Below are 19,564 nucleotides of genomic sequence, written 5' to 3'. Positions count from 1 at the left end.
AAAAATGTTTTGAAAATAGATTAGAATTCATGTTGTATACAACAAAAGATAGGATTTTAAGTAGAAGTCTTCCAGTGCTTGATTGAACTTGAGCTGAAATTACCAACTATTCAGTTTTCAAGTTTAGGATTTTTGAGTGAAAGAAACTAGTACATTGAGTCTAATTAGTCAATGCAGAAGTTTATTTATTGTACAACTGAAGGAAATAGATGTTACTTGGAAATAAGTTACTTGTTTAGTTGAAGGCCCTGGAATCAATAATTTTGAATGTTGTTGAAAAACAAATTTGCAGCTAGCTACCAAACAAGAAGAAAATGGATATGTGTGAGTATAAAAATCTTTACTTCTATCAGAAACATAACTACACACTTGGATAAGAATAATATTTTGTCTAAAATTAGACTCTAACCACCTGGAAAAAACTAACAAATTCTTTTTTAAGAATTGTTTCTTATGAAAAAGAAAAAATAAAAAGCCTATTTTTAATGTTTTCCATTTGAAACAAATAGCATAAGGTCTCTAGTTCATCCTAAATGTAGCCTGAATGGATTGAGAAGAGATTTATTGAAAAATGTCTTATAGCAACGTGATTTTCTTGAATTTGATTCTCATCTACCAGATGACATGAGACTCTCTTGCATTTTCTGTATTTTTAGTATAATCAAGATATAAATAAATTGGTTTGTTTTAAAAGTAATATACATATTGATATACCAGTTACCCTTTAGAAATTACAACTTCATGGTACATCTAAACAATAGTAGCCTTCATGTCAAATTTGAATCTAAAGACAATTCAATTTATATATACACAACACACACACACACACACAAACACACACACACACACACACACAACTTAATGGTATTTTACTACTGACAAATACCTCAAATCCTTTGTATTTACTTAATTTTTAATGTAAGACAGTTTCAGGGTAATTAATTGAAAATCTTGCTAAGTTGCTGCGGCTGGACTTTAATCATAATCCTCCAGACTCAATATCCCAAGTTTCCAGAATAATATGTGTATTCACTGTGCCTTGATGAATTAACTTTCATTTGCATTATTTAAATTAAATTCTATATCTCATAAATTGCCCTTAGTAAAATTTTTAAAAAATTATGAGAATAGATTTTACAAAGTGTAAAAGTACAGAAGTCAATCACCAACTTAATATGTGGGTTTATGTAGTAGTTAAAAATATTAAACAAAAGATTGATAGACTGGATGGCTAAAACAATAAACATTTACATATAATAGTTCTGGAGGCTATAAGTTGGAGATTAGCATACCAGCACTAATAGGTTCTCAGGGAGGGCCTCCTCTTTTCACCAGAGCAAGGAAAGAGAGGGTAGAGGAAGCAGGTTTCTAGTGCATCTTTTTGTAAGCACAGAACCCAGAATAAGACCTCCACCATTATCACCCTATTGACTCCAAAAGCCCAAACTACCAGTAAGACCACACTGGATTATGTTCATGTATGGATTTGTGGGGGAACACAAACATTTGGTTAACAGTATAAGTGGGTAAGTATTCTTAGCAGGAGAGTTTTTTATTTCCTTAGATTTTAAAGCAATGATTGATTAGCAATGGCTAACTCCTGCTGTTCTAAACCTTTTTCTGTGAAATTCGGTCCTCATATTTTCACATAATCATTCCTTACATAAAACCTCTTAGTTTCCACAAAAAAATCTGACTCAAGCCTTATTTATTCGGAAAAGCCTTTGAATTTACCTCCTAATCTGGATTATGTACTCTTCCCATGTTCTACCATCAGATATTTGTATCAGTGTTGTCAACCATGTATGATGTGGCACTCTAACTGCCTTTTTAAAAAAAACATTTTTAGTTGTAGATGGACACAGTACTTTTATTTTATTTATTTATTTTATGTGGTGCTGAAAATCAAACCGAGTGACTCACATGTATTAGGCAAGCTCTGTACCACTGAGCCACAACCCGAGCCCCCTGTAACTGTCTTTTCATCTGTCTTCATCTTATTTATACCAGACTGTATAGATCATGAATTGTTGGCCCATCTGTCCAGTGGGCACACACTGAAAACAGCACTGAACATAACTTGTGCCATACTACAAGGTCAGCAAACACCTGAGGGTGGTTAAATTTGAAATATTCTAAAACTTTCTAATCTAACAGATAATTTTATTTTTTGAATTGCATCAATCTACTGGAATCTTATGTCTCCTATGACAGTATGACTTAAGCAGAAAATTCTTGGGAAGGAAGGTCAGTCTACTCTCTAATAAAGAATAGATAATACAGAATGTCTTCATGATGTCCCTTACAGCTCTCTGTCCTAACTTCCTCATCCCTTCCTGTTCACAGCACTCAACATTCATCTGAACCCTTTAGTGTAGAGATGGAGAGTCTAATGTGAATTTTCAAAAGTAAAGGCTGACTTCTGTGATTTAGGTCTGCAGTCCATGGAATTTACAAATGTTCTAAAGTATAATAACATTTTCTGATTTTGATTAGAAACCTTTTATAGTCCATAATGGTAAAAACTTAAAATCACATAAAATTTTAATTTAAATCTTTAAACATTCAACTTCATATAAAATTTAAAAATTAAATATAACTTTCAATTGCTGTAAAATGTTTTTGTATGCTTTGAACAATGAAGGGCAATAGCATTTTACTATTAAATGTTAATAAGTTTTGGAATGTTCAAAATAAGATGATTGGTTTTTGACAAATGGTAGTGTGCTACAGAACTCAGACATGTAGTAATTCAGATGATTTTTTCTGGGGGGGGGGGTCGTGCTATTATATGTTTTTCCTTAAATTGAGTAAAAGGAAGCACTAAGTCCTGAGGCATCAGGTAGGAAGCAAGAGCATTAATGCACAGGACTGTGTTACTATAATGGCTATAAACAGAGTAAAACAATTAAAGAAATTCTGTAACAAGGATGAAAGCTCCACATAGGAAATATAAAAAAAACAGAATGTATAATCCAGGCAACACCGACTCTGGAATTTGGGGCAGATCATACATGAAAGGAGACGTCAGAAACTGAGGAACTTGGGGTCTCCAAAACAGAAATGCTTTCAAACTCCATTAACCCCTACCCCTTCCTCCACCTGCCTTGAGGCACTTTGGAAAAGTGGGTTGGAGAACTAGCCTTCTTGAAGATTAAAAATAGATACCAAAGGTATCCTTGACAAAACCTGTACAAAAATGCATGTTTGATCTCATTCTGAATCAAAATGAGTTCATTTAAAAATTGCTAAAGTAGTAAAAAACCTCAAATTAATAAGGTTTAATAAACACATTTTGAGGAGTAAAAAAATAAAAATAAGATGTGGTAACTAAGTTTATGAGATAGAGAAATTTTATGAAATAGCTTTTATAAAAGTCATGGTATGAATTCTTTACTGATATGTTTTATTCAAGCAAATATTGGTTCCAGGAAGGTAGAAAATAGGAAGCGAATGCTGAACAGACATTATTTTCCACCTTGGGAGAGATATTCATGATTTATTCTGCCATTTGTATTGATTTAGAAGTATCTCTAAGATGCACTGAGTTTTACTCCTAACACTTGTTTTCTTAACACTACAAGTATCATCTCTATTTGAGAATAGTGTAAATAAGTATACACAATGTTTGGTTAAAAGTATGTTTATATATTTATTAAAAATAGTCTTGTATTTAAAAAATTTAGACTTTAGTTCAGAAGTATATATGTAATGTAGGCTATGTTAGGATTTCATGATTCTAATTTCTTAGGAAGAATACCACATTGAATGACAGAGAAGGACAAAAGAAGGTGAAGGAATAGCTGAAAAATGTAAAGAGAATGATTTTAATAGTAAAAATTTAATGAATCTCAAAATATCTTGACAGTTAATAAACTTTCTTAATATTGGTTTGTGATTGACAGAAAAATTACTACAACATTACAAACAAGTTCCTATTATAACACCTACATTGTTTTCCTGTTTGTTTTTGTTGTTTTCATGTTGCATAATGCTATGGCACAATTATCACAACTAAAGAACCTATGTTAATATTGTATTACAAAATTCTGTATGTTATCAGAATTCCTTTAGATTTTACCTAATGTTGTTTTCTTGTTTAGGATTCCATTCTAATTTACAACATTACATTTAGTTGTCATATCTCTTTCTTTTCAAATTGTAGTTTTTTAATTTTAAAGTATTGACTATAACAATGCATTGCATTGCACGATGGAATGGCTAAAATATTGAGACCAAATAATCACATTTCATAATGAAAAGTGAATTATCAACATGCTAACACCTCGGGAGTCATAAATGATGCATGATTCATATCTTCAAGATTACCATGGAATTGTTACATATTGAATAATATCCAGAATAAAACTGAAAAATCACATAAGCTTTAAAAAATCTAAAGAAACATATTTTCATATTTGGATAAAATAAGTGCCATACACAGATAATATTTTTTTCAATTTTATGAGAGAATATAATATTCTGTGCTTCATCTTTGTGGAAAACACTAAAATTTTCTCTCCTTTGAAAAGGTATTTCAAATGAACTTTCAAAATGTTGGGATACTATTGTTTAGTGAAACCAAAACATGTGAGATTTCTTTTAATATTTCTCTTCATTGGAAATATAATAAAAAATTGGATGCACAATTCTTAAATTATAAATGGTGCTTACTACAAATTGTAAATGTGTATAATGTAGATTTTGGGGGGGTTTCTTAACTCTTTTATGACATTTGCATTTTGGATCATAATTGGGACAATTATGGTTATAATAATAGCAAAAATTATCAATTTTTTTTACATGCCAAACTGTTTTAAATTCAACAATTTTTAATTCATTTTTCCTTTATAACAACCCTATGATTTAAATACCATTATTAATTCATTTTTTTGGGAAGGGAAAACCAAGGAGCAGAGAAGATAGTGAAACTGCATGGGACATTTTTTCTCTCAGGAGCTTAATTTAAATTGTTTTATTCTAATTGATTTACATATAGAAAAGACTATACTACCATGATATTGTAACTGAAGTTCTGAGTCTGGTTCATATATTATAATAAAGCAATTAAATACATATTATTTCAGATATAGCAATGTTTTAAGTATGTGTGTCCACATGAATTGTATATCACATAGAACTGGGTAAGTCAGTACACTTTGACAGTTTATAATAGGAGAAAGGTTCCTATGTGTTTGCCGAGTATTACTTTGTTGAAAGCAAACTTATCCATTCGAGCAAAACTATTCATAATTGAGAATTCCAAGACATTTCATTATCTCAACATTCCTTCCAAAAAAACCATATAAACTACATTTTACCTTTCTATAAGTTTGAAATGAAATAATTACATATTTAAGCAGGGATTACAACATGACTCCAAACATTCCCTGTAATTGTACCAGGATAGAAAAAGCATCATTGGATTATTAGAAAGTTCTTTTGAGTTCTTATTAAATTAACTGTATCTGGTATTCTACAAATGTTACTTTTCTGACATTATGAAACTTATTGTAATGATCAAAGGATGACTGTACCTTCAAAATGGTTTACTGGAAATATCTAATCCACCTGGGGATATCTGAGGCAAGTTTAATGTGCACTGGTTATCAATTTAACAGAGGCCAGTAGGGCAGAATACCTGTACACATACCAGATTGCATCAAGGAGGTTTATGACTTCAAAGATAGGCAGAACGTAAAAACAGAAGTCCAGGGTTCACTATGAATCATTCCCCAAGGCTCAGGAATTCTGTAGAGGAAACAAAATTTCATCTGCCAGTGTCCCTTTCAGGCTGCTCCTGCTCCTCTCTCGGTTTTAAAATGTTCACTCCTAACCTCTTACTATTATTCTTGAGGAGCACATAGAGTGGTGTCCATTCAATACCACTGCAGAACTGACCTGCCAGACTCTAACTTGCCAATTATCCTCTAAATTGATGTTGACAAAGATTCCTTGTGTTCACAAGTACCATAATCCTGTGGGGAAAACTAGCACATTAGCATCATTAGCAGGTAAAGAACATTAGTACTAAAGAACAGCAATATTGATGTGCCATTTCCGTCCTTTTGAGTCACATGCTAGTCTTGATCCTCCAGGACAACAGGTTAATAAAAACAAAATACAAAGCCAGGTGTGGAGGTGAATGTCTGTAATCCCAGGCCCTCTAGAGGCTGAGTCAGGAGGATTGCCAGTTCAAAGCCAGCCTCAGCAAAAGTGAGACACTAAGCAACTCAGTGAGACCCTGTCTCTAAATAAAACACAAGATAGGGGTAGAGATATGGCTCAGTGGTCGAGTGCTTCTGAGTTCAATTTTTGGTACCATGCCCCCCTCCTCCCCCCCAAAAAACCACAATGCTAGGCAAATATTAATTTTAAAAATTACTGGCCGTTCAAACAAGTAAAAGGAACAGATGGCCCTAATTGTAATATATTTTGCCTAGCTCAATATTTCCAAAACATTGTCGACTTCAAATGCAATCATTATAAAAGACAGTTTTACTAGTATATTTTGCATACTTGTTTGCATACTAAGCTTTCAAGATCTACTATTCATTTTAAACTTATGGCCCATATATATTCTGATTGACACATTTGAAGTGCTCCACAACCACATGTAACTAGTGGCTATGTTCTTCAGCATTATAGGTCCACATCCTTGGTACTCATATAATGATTCTGAGTATCAGCAGCAGCAGCAGCATTAGCTAGGAGCTTGTGAGAAGCATGAAATCTCAGCCCGAAATACATTGAATTAAAAAAAAATAATCCCTGGTTGATTACTATAAACATTAAAGGACAACATTTTTAAAAAAATGTCATGTAAAGAATGCTTAGGGAAATTCGTAGGCAGAGTTAGCAAATATAGCTCTAGTAAGGTGGGTAAAGAAAACGTCTATTTGTATTCAAGGAATGGATTAAAAAAAAAATGATGCCCAAGGAAGTAAGTGAACTAATTTAAGAAAATAGTGGTAAAAAATGGTTACAGGTATCTTCCAAATAAACATCTCTGAAAGTTTTGAGAAGTAGTCTTAATCTCAATTTCATAATAAATTATTCTGTGTGTGTCTGTGGGCATGTATATTGATTTTGTACTATCTATTATTTTCATTAATTTTAGACTAATTTATTTTATAAACATATATATTCTTTTTTGACAAGTATATTTATAAAACAGATTATGCAAGATAAATAAGCTTACTGTGCTTATTTAACTGTCATCCACATATTAGATTCAGCAAATAATTCATGACTTCAATGACACAGTTCTGAGAACACCTGGAACTTGAGTCATCAATTATAGATGCATCTCCCCCAGGCATGGAAAAAGGATGGGAATTTATTCCATAGTGTTAAGGATTTTTACTCCCTCAGGTAGAAGGCATGTCACATCTCATCTTTGAAATGGTGACCAAATTCCTAGAGTTACTGCATGCATAACAAGGCTGTCAAACTTTTATCTGAGTGATTCTCTTGTGGTTTCTTATCTATCTGAATAAGTCCAGATATCTTTGATTGAGAAGGGAGCTATAAGTTCAGGGGATGAAAATAATTTACTACTCTGTCTTTTTTCCCCAAAAATATTTGTTAAATGGATGATTAAATAAAACAATACTTCACAACATGAGGCTTGAATCAGACACATGTGGGTTCAATTTCTAGCTCTTTCACTCCCTATGTGAAGAATTCAATGTAAATTAAATAGCATCTCTGTGCCTCCTTAAAATAGAAAACAAATAATGTCATTGATTTATCTAAGAATAAAATATTTCATGTACAAATTAATGTTTGGTAGTTTCCAAAACATTAGATTTCAGAATACTTAATTACAGGAAAGACCCTTTACTCTATTACTCTTAGAAAGAGCAAGCCCTGAAATTAGAGCTTTGTGATATCATTTTGACTTTCGAATTTATTTTTAAATTATGATTCTGTAGTCTTTGAAGCATCAACAGCTGCATTATCATCATTGTCCATTGCCATCCTCGTTGTCATCATATCATCATCTTCCCTGACTTTTCATAGGTAATTTGCTAAGAATTTTCTTATATTGCTACTATATTGAAGGAACAACTTATAAAGATTCAGTCATTTCTCCAGATTCACATTGTGTGATGGCCAGAATAGAGCCCTGGACTAGTAACTGCAAAGCCAAGCCAAACTTTCAACAGAAAAGCATTAAGTAAGTGATTAAAAAAAAAGAGTACCTGTGTCACATGAACACTTTTTTAGGAGAGATAAGACTATTAACCACTTTAGTAAGTAGCAATCTACTCACCTGTGTTAAATGTTATTAATCTTATGGGTTTCATTGGGTCCTACCAAAATTTCATATGAAGTTCTAATTCCCAGGAAACTATAAGATGACTTCATTTGGAGATAAGGTATTTAAAGAGGTAATTAAGGATAAATGAATTTATTGAAATGAGCTCTACATCAATGTGATTGTTGTACTTAGTTCAGTGAGATGACACACATACACAGAGGAGAAACCAGGTGAACATACAGGTAGAAGCTGGTATCTATAAGCTGAGTACATAGAACTCAGAAGAAACCCACCATGTGAAGCCTTGATTTCAGACTTTCCACCTTCAGAATGGTTGGAAAGCCACCCAGGCTGTTGCCCTTTGTTATAGTAGCTGTAGCTAACCAGGACAATCAACAGTTTAAAGGTCCACTTTAAGAAGGTCTTCTCATCACACAAATTCCAAATTGTTATACCTTGAACAGTTTCTAATCCTAATCAGTTCTTCTTCTTGAAAGACCTCTCTTAAAGTATTTGAACATATTCTCCTAAGAAACCAATAAACACCCCACTTCCAACATTGTAGTAAGACTCACTTGATTAAAAATCTAAGACTGAGTCTAGTGGTGATTCCCTTCATTCAACATAGTGGATTGTACTTACTTTTGCTTCATTAATAGGTTTTCTGGTGATGTTTTGGGGAGTTCCGCAATATGTAGTAGTATTCATAAACATGCACACACCACTTGCTGTTGTCACTCAAATTATTCAATTTTAAAACAGCAGGCTCAACTAATACCTATTAAAGCTCCAACTCGGGAGAACTCTGACAGTGATGATAAAATAAGTTTCATACTGGGTCTGAATTATGCATTGTTGTCTTCAAGACTCCGAATAATAAATTAATTTTGTCTCCAAGGAAATCGTATTGCATTTAGTTGGTTTTGGGCATTTGATTAAGTTTGACAACTCCTCACCCTTAGTGATAACCTGTCTTATTCTCATAGTTCCTTGTTAGTTTGTGTTCTGTCACTTAAGAGAACCTATACAAAGATGATAGGCAATGGGACAAAAAGTCTGCCCTTCAAATAATTTGAGAAGCTACCACTTGGACACACTATAAACAAACTTATATTTTGTCCCTGAGAATTGCTTTGCTCTGTTCTTGTCAGGAATTGTTTTGTCAGGAATTTGATGGGTGATGACTATGCTATTAATTAGAGTTTTAGAGACATAATATTTAAAAAAAAACTGTTGTTATTTATTGGTGTAGCTCTAATGATGTCTTATTAATATAAATCTAAGTTTATGCTTCCTCTGGGTCAGAGACCTGGCTTGAATTACACTATAATTCTAATTAAATGGATTATATAAAGAATTGTAATTTCAAAGCTGAGGATTTAGAATTACAATCACTTTTGAAGGTCTTTTGTTGTGAACAAAATTGTTCATGTGAAAAGTACATTAGAAATGAAAGAAAATTAATCTAAACATTTAATGGTCTAAATCTAGTAGAGTACAATTAAAAGGAAGTTTTCAAAAGAAATTCAGATTCTTGGTGTGGAGAAAAATGATCTCTAAAACATCTGGAGTTTCTTTACCCAGAGACACACCAAGTTGAATAGCTATGTAAGCCCCAAACTGCTATCACAAGAGCTAAGGAAATAAAGCGAGAGTCCCTAAGGTCTGCTTTTATTTGGGAGAAGTTACCTTTATTTCTTTCCCTCCTTTTCCTCCTACTTCAAGTAGCCCAGCAGGGGAGAAATATCTCCTGCTTGGGGAAGGGAGACAAAAATAAGTCCGGGAATTTGATTTAAAATCCAATACTACCTGCCATGGTGAAAGGTGCTGTTGGACAGAGATCCAGGACTCCTGTCCCCAGGCCAAAGTTAGTACAATAATATGCTCGAACTTTAAGGTGAGGTGGAGTTGGTTCTATCCTCCTCCCCCAATCACCTGTGGCAAACAGAAGCGTCACTGTTACTGATCAGAATCAAGGTAAGAGAGCTAGTCCAGGTTTCTTTGTCTTAGAGCTCTGTGCCAGGCCTGCTGTGGTGAGACTGGGCAGGTTTCTAAGACTCTGAGTCTCAGGAGTGACCTAGCTTAACATTAGCCTGGATGAACAAGGGACAAACTCTATCACAAATCCCCAAACCTCAGGCAACACTGCTGTGGCCAGGCCAGTGATCACAGACAGAGCTCTAGAGCTACCAGGAATAACCTGTGTCCTTGTTGGATGGACTTGCATTTTAGCCTACATCACTGCCAGCAGTAACATGGATCTCAATGCATGCTGAGACTGTACAGGTCCTTGTGGCTAAAAGAGTAAAGTAAAATTCTAGTATGAACCTAGGTGATCAACTGACACACTTTACCAGCACTAGAAAGTGTGCATGTGGGTAGTGGCTGAATGTCGCTGACATTTGGCTGAATGGATCACTGACCCATTTAATGATGTTTTCAGATACTTAAAAAACTAATTTGTTGTTTCTTAAACATAATAAATCATTTTCATAGTAGGGCAGGCATCTAAAAGTTGATAGTAATACCTGAACTTTCTCTACTGAAAACCGTCATCTTCAAACCTAGACACAATAGAAACAAAAACCAAAGCAAACAAAAAATTAGAAAGATTTATTATTCTTTTAGGAATATGAATTGGATATTTCCAAATCTTTATCCATGACTCACATGTCAACAAGAATCTCTAACATAAAATTGTTAGAATGAAACAGAAGCAGAAGACCCTAAGCATGACTTAGTGGAGTTGAAATTTCATGGAAAACAAGTGGGATTTTAAAAAATAATAATGCACTTACTTCTTGGATGAAATCTTTTGGAGGATATTTACAATGTCCTTTCTTGTGAAAATAGATGGAACCCTAATTTAGTCTACCATCAAAGAAAATATGGTCCACTGGGAATTTCACATAACATCCATTATAAAACCATAAAGTTGATATGATTCTCCCTTTCTCCACTTACTGTAAGTAGGTGTTGGCCAGGAAGAGGGGACTTAATCTGTATTCAAATCTAGATAGGATATGGTCCTAGCAAATATCCCATAATATTTCTCATGAACCTAGAACAAACTGAAAGTCATTGACATGAAATATCTAGATGATCCTGCTCTGTTCACCAACCCTGCAAGAAATTGCCCTCTGGATTAAGGAACCTTTTGTATATAAGGAGAAAGAGCACTTTAAAAACAACTGATCTGAGAGGGGATTCCAAGATGGTAGATCACAAGGAGGTAGCATTCTGTGTTGCTCTGGACCTGGGTCTCAACTAGTAGGAATACTGCTTTGGTGAGGGGGATTGGTGATTCCTTCATAGCTGATCCCACACAGGAATCACAGCTGCAATGCTGCGCTGGGCCCGAGGCCTCAGCACTCACAGGTGCCTTAGCAGGACCACTATCACCAGTGCATAATTACCAGATGAGGCCTCCCAGGAAGGACATTCAGCCACTACCTACATGCAGGAACTCTGGCCACCACTACCCTGTGGACCCTCATCTGTCAATGTGGAGCTCCCCCAGTTGCCTTCATCTTTGGACTCAGCAGCTCCTGCCATAGTCCCTTACTCTCCTAGCCTGCCTGCACCTGGTACATCACAGACTCTGAAGACAGCTGACAGCCGCAACACTGCATGCCACAGAGCTCATCTCTGAAAACATCACACAATGCCATCACCAGGCTCCCCCCACCCAACCCAACACCCCATTGTTGAAAGCAGCTGCCTCCATTTGGGGTCACCTCCATCCCCATCTTTAGTCCGGGAAAATGACACTTTGGAACACAGGATAGCCAGGTATGCAGAGTTTTCTAATTTTCCCCAATCCCAGGTAGCCACTAACTCGGCAGAGTGACTGCCCAATTCAAAACAGCTTTCTGAAACAGATGCGCAGCCACCAAAATGCAACCCACAAGACCCCAGGAGAGAAAGTTTCTGATTAGAAAGTAGAAAAGGAGAGGGCGAGGAAGATATACTTTAGAGACTAATTTATAGGGCAGGAACTGTGAGGTCTACAGGTAAGATGAGGAGATAAGACCCAGTGCCCACATCACAGGAGTAGATCCCAAAGGAGATACCTGAGGTGCAGTTTCTCAAGGTAGCAGCAAGTGCTATACTCCACTTCCAGGTGCCCTGCACCCAAGACCAAGCCTCACACCCTGGTAACCACAACCATCCTGACAGCAGAGATAACAACTAAGAACAGACAACCCCACCTAATGGATGAGAAGAAAAGCAGGAAAGATATTAACCTCCAACCAAAACAATCCTTGTTTCTTCCTTCAGATTTTTTTTTAAATTATTCTTCTTTATTCTCCTGCCCTCACATCCCTAATATGTGAAACCAAGTACTTTGCATAAAATAAGATATTGAGGACTGAGACTACTGAATAGTATATTACAGTTGTGTAGTATATTCTCTTTTTTGTCCCTAATTTTTACTCTTCAATTTTTACTAATTTAACATTATTTACATTTTTCTTAATATATATGTATGTTTGTTTTATATACTCTACCGCCTTCCCTCTTACTTATCTACCCAAAATTACTACCTCTCTATTCTCTTGCTAATAACCTTATTCTTTAATTTCTCTTTCACACTTCCTAAAATATAATAACTCTATATCCTCATCTCATACCTCCTCAGCATATCTTCCTACACCTCACCCTCAGCTCTTTGTCTACCATCAAAAACTGTAAACCCTTTTACAAACCTACAGATTATATTGTAGATAATAATTGAATTCACCATTTCTGTACATTTTGACCAAACTGCAAACATCTTAATAACAACTATTTGTTTTTAGGTAGTATTTTGCTTATATTAGGATCTCTTAACACAGTCCTTCCCTTCAAAGGAGAGGTATTGGAACCCTACAGGGTCACTATAAGCCTATAGGGTAAAAACGATAATGCCTCAGATCCACAGTGCTAGAAGGGGATACATGAGCAACATGAAAAGACAAAGGAAGATAGAACCCCAAACAAATCAAGATACTCATTATTAGAATCCATGACTAGCACAAACAGATAAAAGAACAAAAAAGGAGTTCAGGATGTACATAATTAAAATGTTCTGTAAATTAAAGGATGATATAAGAAAGCAAATACAGGCAGCAAAACACCATTTCACCAAAAACTACATAAACAAATACAGAAAGCAAAAGATTATGTCAATATGGAGATAGAGGTTTTAATAAATCAAACAGAAATCCTTGAAATGCAAGAAGAAAGAAACCAAAATAAAAATTCAATTGAAAGCTTCAATAACAGATTAGACCACTTGGAAGACAGGAACTCAGACAATGGAAACAAAACATATAATCTTGAAATGAATGTAGACCACACAATGAAGATAGCAAGCAACCATAAGAAGAATATTCAAGAAATATGTGATAGCATAAAAAGACCAAATTAAGACTTTTGGGGATAGAAGAAGGCATATAGTTCCAAACCAAAGTAATGAAAAAACTGTTCAACAAAATAATATCAGAAAAATTTCCAAAAATGAATTAATGAATTGGAAAATCAAATTCAAGAGTCTTACAGGACACTGAATATGCAAAATCACAACAGATACACACCAGGCACATTATAATGAAAGTGCCTAACATATAGAATAAGGAGAGAAAATTAAATGCCACAAGAGAAAGGAATAAGATTACATATAGGGGAAAAACCAATAATAACCTTGAATGTTAACGGCCTAAACTCACCAATCAAAAGACATATGTTGGCTGATTGGATCAAAAACAAAACAAAACAAAACAAAACAAAACACCCCACAATATGCTGCCTTCAAGAGACTCATTTCCTAGGAAATGACATAAACAGACTGAAGGAGGAAGGTTGGAAAAATCATACCACTCACACTGACTATGGAAGCAAGCAGGGATTTCCATGCACATATCAAATAAAGTAGACTTTAAGATAAAGTTAATCAAAAGGGACAAAAAAGGGCATTTCCTACTACTCAAGGGGATCACACACCAATAAGACATAACAATTAAAGTATATATGCCCCAAACAATTGAGCATTTATGTTCATCAAACTAACTCTTCTCAAGTTCAAGAGTCAAATTGACCACAACACAATAATTCTGAGTGATTTAACACATGTCTTTCACGACTGGATATATCTTCCAAACAAAAGCTAAACAAAGAAACTATAGAACTCAATAATACAATCAATAACAGACTTCACTGACATATATAAAATATTTTGTCCTTCAACAATCAAATACACTTTCTTGTAAGCATCAAAAGGATTCTTCTCTAAAATAGAAAATACATTATGCCACAAAGCAACTCTTAGCAAATACAAAATAGAGAAACTACTCTGCGTTCTATCAGATCACAATGAAATAAAATTAGAAATCAATGATAAAATAAAAATAAAACTACTCCATCACCTGGAGACTGAGTAATATGTTACTAAATGAATAAAGGGTTGCAAAAGATATGAAGGAGGCAATGGAAAAATTCTTATAAATAAATGAGAACACTGATAACAACATACCAAAATCTCTGTGACACTATGATGACAGTACTAAGAGAAAGGTTTATTTCATGAAGTTCATTCCTTTAAAGAAGAAAAAATCAACAAATAAAAGACCCAACACCAAATATCAAAGCCCTAGAGAAAGAAGAACACATCAACTCCAAAATCAGTAGAAGATAGGAAATAATTAAAATCAGAGCTCAAGTGAGTGAAATTGAAACAAAAGAAATAATTAAAAACTTGAAAAAATAAAAGTTGGCTCTTTGAAATAAATACATAAATTTGACAAATTTTTACCCATGCTAACAAAGAGAAGGAGAGAGAAAACTCAAATCACTCACATACATGATGAAAAAGGAAAAATCCCAACAGATACTACAGAAATACAGAAGATAATAAGAAATCATTGTAAAAACTTGCACTATAATAAAATAGAAAATATCAAAGGTGTTGACAAATTTCTAGAGACATAAGAGTTGCCCAAATTGAATAAGAATGATATACATAATTTAAACATATCAATTTCAAGCAAGGAAATAGAAGACACCATTAGAAGTCTACTTACCAAGAAAAGCCCAGAACCCGATGAATATGGAGCTGGGTTCTACAAGACTTATAAAGAAGAACTAATACTTATACTCTACAAATTATTTTGTAAAATATGAAGAGAGGGAGCACATCCAAACTCATTCTATGAGGCGCATATTACCCTGATTCCAAAACCAGGCAAAGACACATCAAAGAAAGAAAACTTCAGACCAATATCTCTAATAAACATAGATGCAAAAATTCTCAATAAAATTCTGGAAAATCGAATACAAATACATATCAAAAAAATTGTGCACCACAATCAAGTGGGATTCATCTCAGGGATGCAAGTTTTGTTCAACATATGGAAATCAATAAACATAATTCATCACATCAATAGAATTAAAGAACCATATGATCTTCTCAACAGATGCAGAAAAAGCATTCAATAAAATACAGCACCCATACATGTTGAAAACACTAGAAAAACTAGGGATAACAGGAACATAACTCAACATCATAAAAGCTGTCTATGCTAAGTCCCAGGCCAACATCATTCTAAATGGATAATAATTGAAATCATTCCCTCTAAAAGCTGGAACAAGGCAGGGTTGTCTTCTTTTACCACTTCTATTTAACATAGATCTTGAAACACTGGGCAGAGCAATTAGACAGATAAAGAAATTAAAGGGATACAGATAGGAAAATAACAAATTAAATTAGCACTATTTACCGATGATATGATTCTAAACCTAGAAGACCCAGACAATTCCACCAGAAAACTTTTAGAACTAATAAATGAATTCAGCAAAGTGCAAGGATACAAAACCAACAACCATGAATCAAAGGTATTTCTATGTTTCAATGGCAAATCCTCTGAGAGAGAAATGTGAAAAATTAACCCATTTACAATAGCCGCAAAAAAAATACTTGTGAATCAACTTAACAAAAAAGGTGGAAGACCTCTACAACAAAAGCTACAGAATGCTAAAGAAAGAAATTGAAGGAGACCTTAGAAGATAGAAAAATCTCCCTTGTTCTTGGATAGGCAGAATTAGTATTGGCAAAAATGACCATAATACCAAAAGCACTATATTCAATGCAATTCCAATAAAAATACAAATGAAATTGCTCATATAAATAGAAAAATCAGTCATGAAACTCATCTGGAAAAATAAGAGAACTCAAATGCTAAAGCAATTCTTAGCAAGAAGAATGAAGCAGGTGACATCACTATACTGGACCTTAAATTAAACTACAGAGCATAGTAAAAAAAAAAAAAAAAACAGCATGGTATTGGCATCTAAATAGACTGGTAGACCAATGGTACAGAATAGAGGATGCAGAGACAAACCCATATAATTTCAGTTATCTAATATTAGACAAAGACACCAAAAATATGCATTGGAGACAAGATAGCCTCTACAACGAATAATGCTGGGAAAACTGGAAGTCCATATGCAACAAAATTAAATTAAAACCCTATCTCTCACCATGCACAAAACTAAACTTAAAGTGAATCAAACACCTAGGAATTAAACCAGAGACACTGTGTCTATTAGATGAAAAAGCAGGCTCAAATCTCCATCAAGTCTGATTAGGCACCAACTTCCATAATAAGCCTCCTATAGCATAAGAATTAAAATCAAGAATCAATAAATGGGATGGATTTAAACTAAAAAGTTTTTCTCAGCAAAAGAAACAATCAGTGAGGTTAATAGATAGCCTACATCTTGGGAGAAAATTTGTATCATTCATACATCAGATAGAGCACTAATCTCTAGGATATATAAAGTACGCAAAAGGCTAAACATCAAAAAAACAAATAGCCCAATCAATAAATGGCCCAAGGAACTGAAATGACACTTCTCAGAAGATGATATAGAATAAAAAAAAAGTATATGAAAAAAAGTTCAATATCTGTAGAAATTAGAGAAATGCAAATCAAAACTACACTAAAATTTCATCTCACTCCAGTCAGAATGGCAGCTATTAAGTACACATACAACAATAAATGTTGGTGAAGATGTGGGGAAAAAGGCACACTCATACATTGATGGTGGGACTGCAAACTGATGCAGCAAATATGAAAAGCAGTAAGGAGATTCCTTGGAAACCTGGAACCATTTGACCCATGTATCCTACTCCTTGGTCTGTACCCAAAGGACTTAAAAACAGCATTATTACAGGGACACAGCCACATCAATGTTTATAGCAGCAAAATTCACAATAGCTAAACTGTGGAACCAACATAAATGCCCTTCAGTGGATGAATGGATAAAGAAATTGTGGCATATTTAGATATTAGAATATTACTCAGAATAAAGGGAAATAAAATCATGGCATTTGCAGGTAAATGGATAAAGTTGAAGATAATGCTAAGTGAAGTTAGTCAATCCCCCCCCCCAAAAAAAAAAACAAATGCCAAATGTTTTCTCTGTATAATGAGACAGATTTATAGTGGGGTTTGGAGGGGAAGCATGGGAGGAAGAGATGAATTCTAGATAGGGCAAAGGGGCAGGAGGAGAAGAGAAGGGCATGGTGGTAAAAAAAGATGGTGGAATGAGATGGATACCATTACACTAAATCCATGTATGAAGACACAAATTGTGTGAATATACTTTATATACAACTATATATATGAAAACTCATGCTCTATGTGTGTTTAATATGAGTTGTAATACATTCTGCTGTCATGTATATCAATTTAGAATTAAAAAAAATAAACAACTGTTCTCTACTGAGAACTGAAAAATATATAAATAGCTAAGAAGTAAAACTGCTATTGGTATGATTTCAATTCCTGAGTTTCTATTATATTTTGAAAAGGTGACATTGCTCTAATAATTTATGTGCATATTAAATTTTTTAATTAGAATTAGAATTGTCATTTCTAACACAAAAAGTGGCCATATTTGTACCACCTCTCCTTCAGTAATGAAGACAAGTATATATAGTGATCCACAGATATGATGGGATGTTAAGTCAATAACCATCAACATTTGGACTTTGAACTAGGGAACATCACCCTTTCATTTTTGATACTACATCTGATACAATAATATGTATGTATGATTTAAGCAAATAGAAAATTTAAATTAAATGATTACTTAATAACATTGCTGTTGATTCCCAAATACTTTCTTAGTCATAGTTAGATCATAGCAATTTTATGTTTTTATTTACTGTTATCTTTGTGTATAAATCAATCTAAACTTGAAGAATTGGAGGGTTTCAGCCAAAGTAGAATGATTCTGTGCCATAATCTCTCATAAAAATGCAATAATCCCTTTTAAAACAAAAATTAACAGAATTATCAAGTCCTCTTGAAATTCTTTACCCAAGAAAGTATCTTATGGCTTTTACATGCCTGAAGTCCACATTGTCCGGTATTATAATGATTTGTTTCCCAATTAGGTTGTCTGTTTTTCCTCTACTTACTTGAATTCTATGTCACTTCAGGAAGAGATAGGAATCTATTGCAAAGGGATTTTGTCATACATCCTGTCAAACATCAAAAATAAAGGCTATTTTCCTTCATAGGATTCCTACCAATTTTTACAAGGAGTCTTTTCTTATGAAAAATACTTCAGAAAAAAAAAATGAAAAGTACAATGCCTAGAATATTTGACCACTGGTATGCTTAAGTTATAAGATATAGATCCCTGGGTTGATGCGTTCCTGCCACAAGACAAAAACAGTCAACCTCTTACACTTTTACTCTCACTCTACTGGAAAATATGCAAGCAAACATTCTCAGGGGCACTTCAGAAGTAGATTGTTTTTAGAAAAGAGTTTCTTCCAAAATGTTGGATCGACGTGACAAATGGACATGAGAGATGTCTTCCACTCATGACATTTTATCAAGACCTGCATGACTGCAGCCCCAGTTAGCATGCTTCAATTGGCCCTGTGTGTATTTATTATTTTATAACATTTGATCTTTATACTCCTCAATGTTTTGATATTCTGCATTATTGTAAAAAGAACACTCATTATTTCTTCACATCCATGTCTATATTGGATCTGTAGTGAAGATTGCTTTCTATAACCTTAATTACTTCATGATATGAGCCTAATAACCAAGAGTTGTGCAATTTGTTGAAAACATACAAATAACCCAACTACTATTTTCACACCTATTTTGTTCTGTGTGCCAACAGGCTTTTTAAACAAAGGCTGCTTATGTATAAAAGTATTTGGTTTCATCAATAATGGACTCAGACACTGATTGATATTTTGTCTGCCAAATAGAATAAAAAGTCTTTAATCAA

The sequence above is a fragment of the Callospermophilus lateralis genome, unplaced genomic scaffold (assembly GCF_048772815.1).
Source record: "Callospermophilus lateralis isolate mCalLat2 unplaced genomic scaffold, mCalLat2.hap1 Scaffold_137, whole genome shotgun sequence".
NCBI lineage: Eukaryota > Metazoa > Chordata > Mammalia > Rodentia > Sciuridae > Callospermophilus > Callospermophilus lateralis.
Note: the sequence above shows the minus strand (reverse complement) of the source record.